Source organism: Meriones unguiculatus, chromosome 17 (assembly GCF_030254825.1).
Source record: "Meriones unguiculatus strain TT.TT164.6M chromosome 17, Bangor_MerUng_6.1, whole genome shotgun sequence".
Taxonomy (NCBI): domain Eukaryota; kingdom Metazoa; phylum Chordata; class Mammalia; order Rodentia; family Muridae; genus Meriones; species Meriones unguiculatus.
Genome location: NC_083364.1, coordinates 67,047,229 through 67,053,512, shown reverse-complemented (window position 1 = coordinate 67,053,512; position 6,284 = coordinate 67,047,229).

The following is a 6,284-nucleotide window of genomic DNA, read 5'->3' as shown; positions in this document are numbered from 1 at the left end:
AGGAAATGGGTCATAAATGGGTCATATGGAGGGAGGAGAACACCCCAGTCAGAGGCAGAGGGAGAACCTGTCTCAAGAAAAGTAGTTCTCAACCTGTGAGGCAGGACTCCTACATATCAGAAACCCTGCATATCAGATATTTACATTACAATTCCCAGCAGTGGCAAAATTGCAGCTATGAAGTAGCGATGAAATAATTTTATGGTTGAGGGATTACCACAACATGAGGTACTCTATGAAAGGGCCTCAGTGTTAGGAAGATTGAGAACCACTGCTCTAGGGAGAGATATTTCAGGCATTTCTAACAAATTGATTCTTACAAAGTGAGACTAAAGCCCAGATAACTTTGAGTCACGGGTGAAGGGGACCACACCTTAATGGACATTGCACAGATTTGCATATCTTTGGCCCTCTATTTAAACTCTAGGACCCCAAAGACCAACTTGGGTTCACTTTTAGTCCCTCTTCCCAATGTTTTAGCCCACTGTTGCCCCATTTCATACTTCTGACCTCTGTACCTACAAAATAATAGAATCTGGATTCATTAAGCCACAATGTTTGTGAACATTTTGGAGAGTAGCAAAAGGGAGCTATTGTGTCCTTGATAGAAAATCTGAAATGTCTCTGTTGTATCACTCTGACAATTGAAACCTGCTTGAAATGGAAGAGGAACTGATAGGAACTCCTAGCTTTAGAGGCAGTGCAAAGCTGGCTGGCTTTATAGTTCTGGGCCTGTGGTACAGGAAAACATCAGGATAGCCTAGCATAGTGGAGAACAGCTACTTATCTCACAGGGCCGAGAATCAGAGTTCTGAGACAAAGAACAGCCCAGGACGTAATGTAAACTCTGGGACATGTCCCAGTGAACTGATTGCTCTTATTAGGTCGTGCCATTAAACTGGGAAGCCCTAAGTGAATTAATTGATTTGATTATGTGAGAAACTTCCTGATACAATCACTTCTCAATGACTGGTCATCTACCTGCTGGAGGCCAAGCCTTAATTGCATAAGCACTTGTGAGAGACACAATGAACCCAAATCATGATACTATTTCTTATATATATCAGTTTCCCCTTTCAAATAAACCCAGATAGTCTTGAAACTTTCCACATCTAAAAAAATACTAATTTTTCTACAATACTGTTAGTAGGGCCTTTTAAAAATCTTTTTATTGACTCTTTGTGAATTTCCTATCAAACACCCCAATCCCACTCATTTCCCTGTCACTGCAGACCCCCCCTCCACCCTTGCAACTTTCCTCCCAACCCCCACAAAGAAAAAAATATCTTGTGGAAGCTGTAGTGTGTGACAGCGTTCCAACAGTATACCCTTTTGCTCATACTTCTTTTACTTGCAAATGTTCATTGCAATGAATCATCGGTCTGGTTCTAGGCCTCTGGCTTCTGCTACACTATCAATCTGGATCCTCACTGGGACTCCCTCCTCTCAGATAGCCTGTTGTTGCCCTATGTTATGGAGATCCTTGGATCTGTAGGACTGGCCCCTTCATGCACTTCAGCAGTTCATCCATGGGGTAGATGTTCGGGTGGGTCAAACCAAAGCCCTGGACCTGGGCCTGTGTGTTAGCTGAGCTGGTCAGCTGCGCCCAGCTCTCCTGCGCCCACACCACCAGCGTGGGCTATGCAGCACTGTCCTGGCTAAATCACCCGACATAATACCTGGCAAGGGGCAGACCCAAAAGAAAGCCTGCTCTCTTGCCTTCCAGCCATGCTTACGTGTTGTCCATGCCAGCAGGGCCAGGTCTATTGAGGGGCCCAGGCAAACTGCAGTGCCTGCTCTCTGGAGTGCTGCAGCAATTTAGAGGCTGGGCCAGCTCTCATGCTCTCATGCCTTCAAGGCCCGGCTCACCCACAACTCAAACACCTGTAACTAGAGCTAGCACTACTGTGCTTTCTGGTGAGGTATGGTCCTGCAGTTGGCAAGGGGTGGAGCCAGCTCTGCACAGCCCTAACTCATCAACATAACCCCGGGTTGCAGCCCAGACTAAGGATGTCTGCCTGACCTTTGGTGGTTAAAGACCCCGCATTAATTCATGGACCCAGACATGAGCCTAGGTGGAGCATTGACCAAGATCCACCATGGCCTTAGATAGCATCAGCAGCTACTCACAGCAGGCTGCTCTTTACTGCCCTGGAGTCCAATTCTCCGCTTCTCTCTCTCTTTTCCATCTCCTTATGATTTACTTGCTCATCTTAGTTGCACCTGGGGCCTTTGGGTGTGCTATGCCATGTCTCACCCATGTGGCACAGGCCAGGGGTCATCTGGGGTGGGAGCATGAGGGAGCAGAAGTGTGATCTCAGGTTGCTCCGCCTGCTGGGGCCCTGTGGTAAGGACTGGGAATCTGAGATGGCCTTTTTAAATGGTAGCTTCAGGTAGAAATCAATCCACAACATTACCAATAAATTTCTAACAAATTAAAAGACCAGGTTTTTATCTACAAATGATTAACTTAAAATTTGAATGTAGAAATAATACCCAGAGTTTCGCTTTTATGGGGTAAAAATGAAATTTGTTTGAAATATTTACATTAAACACCTTTGAACTTTAGAAGCATTTTCTTGTCTATGAAAGAAACAAACTTAAGAGAAAACATTTTAGATAGTGAGATATATTTAAATATATAGTAACGTGATTATTTTTCCAATTTTGGAAAAGATATCCAAATAAAATCTATTTCCATAGCCAGCTAACTAGCTAATTCTGTTAGTGAACCTAATTTGTGTGGTTATATGTCATACGTTGTCATTAAATTCTGGTTGCAACTCCCAGTGGCTTAACTGACCTTTCACAGCTTCTGAACACAAGTCTACTTTGTTTTCCGTTCCCTCTGAACCCACGACTAGAACAACACAGTGCATTCCATAAAGACATATTATAGGACTCAATAAACAAGGAAAAGAGAAATCATTTATAGGAAGTTCAAGTAAAAATTTAAAAATGTCATGTTGTTTGTGCACTAAATCCAGTGCCTTTGGTTTCGTAAGTTATTCATATTTACTAATTTAGCAAGCTCTAACACGGGTAAGTTCTATTCATTGAAATTATAAAGTGAGAGAGCAATTACACTTTTAGTTTATTGAAGAGCTAGCCCCATTACCCTCCTGTTTAAAGGCATTTCTGTTTCATGTGGTTGTAATTCTGTATTCTAGAGCCCTTCCTGAACTGAAGAGCAAATATATACACATGATGTTGTGCCAGGGGGCACAGATTCTGTTTTGATTTACTCAAGTGCAACTCCCATTAGCACTAGAAAATTCAGGGCAAAGTTTAGTGTGTTTTTCAGAAAGGATCATGTTGTTACATATACCAAGTAACACATGAATTCTTTTAGACCATAAAGCCAATGATGTGCAGCCACACACATTTAGGGCACTCATTTAGCTTCTCATTGACTAAGCGTCTCAATAGCCTGACTCATTTTTTATGGTGTATAATTTTTTAGAGCGGGCTGCAACAAAGAGAGAGACGAGGTAAATTTCTGGGGCTGTCGAAAACATGGATACAGAATTTATGGAACAAAAATCACCTAAATTATAAAATACTAAGAAGTAGAAAATGTAGCACACATTATTTCACTTGAAATGTATGAAAATGGTGGTTGTGCTGAAGATGATATTATTTATGTGTTATTCTTTAGAAGGAATAAGTGCTACCTTCTTGCTCCGTATTTGGAGAAGTAGAGACAAAGCCAGACCAGTGTGGATGTTGAGGTAGTAACTAGAGGTGGGAAACAAAGGAAAGCTTCTGTTCTTTTTCTTCCTGTTTCTTTCCTTCCCTTTCATCTTTCTCTCCCTCCCACCCTCTCTCTTTTCTTCTTTCTCCCTCTCTCCCCCCCTCTCTTCTCACTGTCTCTTTCTCATCCCTTACTGAGACCACGTAGTGTACTCCTCTGTGCCTGGATACTGCAGGTAACACAAGAAAGCGTCATGTTTTAATCTTTAAAAGGATGAGAGCCCGCTGGGTGCCTGTGCCCGTTGATGCCCTCACGCTATGACTCTCTTCAGACAGAAAAGGGATCCTGGAATTACAGCTGCCATTGTTACTGCCATCTCATTGGCGGCTGTTGGAGCTACCCCCACGGCATTAGTCATACTAGGCAGACTGCTCAGACCCTGAATAACCTTTTAGCCAATGTAGCTCATGCCTTAGATGTACAAAAAGAAATTAATGCTCAACTAAAAGGAGGTTTGATGGTGTTCAATCAGAGGATTGACCTCGTACAGGAGCAAATTGATACCCTATGGCAAATTGCTCAACTTGGCTGTCAATGAAAGTATGCTGGACTTTGAGTAACTAGCATACAACATGAGAATTTTCCCTGTGCTGCAAATCTGTCTAAACAATTGTCTAGCTATATTTTAGGTAATTGGACTGGAGAATTCGATACCACGATGGAGCAGCTGAGAGTGGCCATTGTCACGGTAAATTCTACCAGAGTGGACGCAGGACTAGCCACAGGATTATCATCATGGATTGCTGCAGCCATGAATCATCTGAAGGAATGGGCGGGCATGGGAGCATTAGCAGGCCTTCTGGTGTTGGTCTCCTTGGTTTGCCTGTGGTATATATGCAAGATTAGAGTCTCACAACAGCGTAATGCAGCCATGACCATTCAAGCCTTTACAGCCATTGAAGCAGGACAGTCTCCCCAAGCATGGTTGGCTACCATAAAAAGCTAAAATGTTATGCTCAGGATGCGAGGCTAAGCACTGCACTCAGGGTCAGCCGCTTTGGACCCAGAGAAGAGCATGTCTGATTGCATGCGGGTTGATGCCCCAGGTCCTGCCTCTGAGAAAAAGGTATTGGACGGGTCTGATGCTCTTTGGGTGGATGACACCTAAATGAACATCAGTACAAAGTCCCAATTTATTTCTAATATCAGATATCAGACCTCTACTCTTGCCTGATGCGTCCAAAACAAAAAGGGGGAACTGTAGAGAGCTGCGTAATGCCGCGCCTGAAAGATGGAGCTGGTTTCTGCCTTCCACCTTCCCGATGGTGAGTGCTCTCTGTCACAAACAACTCCACATTTGGCTAAGGCTGAGGATCTGGCTTGCTTCCATGTATGTGGACCTATCTGCATTGCCCACGTGGCATGCTGAGGTTGGCTACCCAGAGGCTATTTAAAGTGGGCTGGCTTTCCCCAGGGTCAGATGATTGTTCAAGGTTCCTGAATAAACTGCATTGGAAAAAAAAAAAAGGATGAGAGCCTGCAAGATGTCCTACTAGGTAAAAGTGCTGCTGCCAAGTCTGAGGATCCGAGTTCAACTCCCAGGACTCACAGCGTAGAAGAAGAGAAATGAACACACACATACACACACTAAAAGTAAATGAATAAATAAATAAATGTAAAAGTATCATGACTTTTTCTGTCCAAGGCTTTTATTTCTAAAAATAATTTTAAATACTATATAAGTGCCTATGTAATTATTAGTTTTGCTTAGGAACAAATTATCCTGTTGTTAGCATTATTAAAAAGAAAACAAAATACAAGTGAGGTTGTCAGCAAAGTTTAAAAACAAAAAACAGATTTTATTATGCCTAAATCTAAATCTAATGAAATCGGAATTGAAAAGGTGGATGTCCACACTAAATTCTAACCTACATTTAAGCAAGATTTAACTATTAACTGAACCAAGATTTCTAACCTTGGGCTGCAACTGATAATTGATAATATCAATTGCATTACAGATACAAAAGGACTTAAATATACACAATATGTGCAAATGTGCTAACATGTCATTTTGGAATTAAAATAATGAAACATTAGGCAATATGTAATGTCATTATACTATAAAATGTCACATACATCTGTGTGTGTGTGCGTGTGTGTGTGTGTGTGTGTGAATGTGGGTAGGTGGGTGGGTAGGTGTATGTTCCAAAAAAAATGAAGGCTACCTGAACAAAATCATTCAAAATAATGGAATGCTGTGACATATTGGCCTCATTGTATTACAAAGTAAATTAAACAAGATCAAAGATACTGTGGTATGAACTGTAACATATGTAAGAAAGATCTTTACCTGAGCTAAATTTTACTACTTTGTATTTTAAAGGCACTTTAGTATATTTGTTTGTTTGTTGAGACAGGGTTTCTCCGTGTGGCCTTGGCTGTCTTGGACTCACTTTGTAGACCTTGCTGGCCTTGAACTCACAGAGATCAGCCTGTCTGCTTCCCTAGTGCTGGGATTATAGGTGTACACCACCACACCAGGCTCAACCATGTTTTTCTTAAACATGGAAGTGGCAAGGAACTCAGCAGT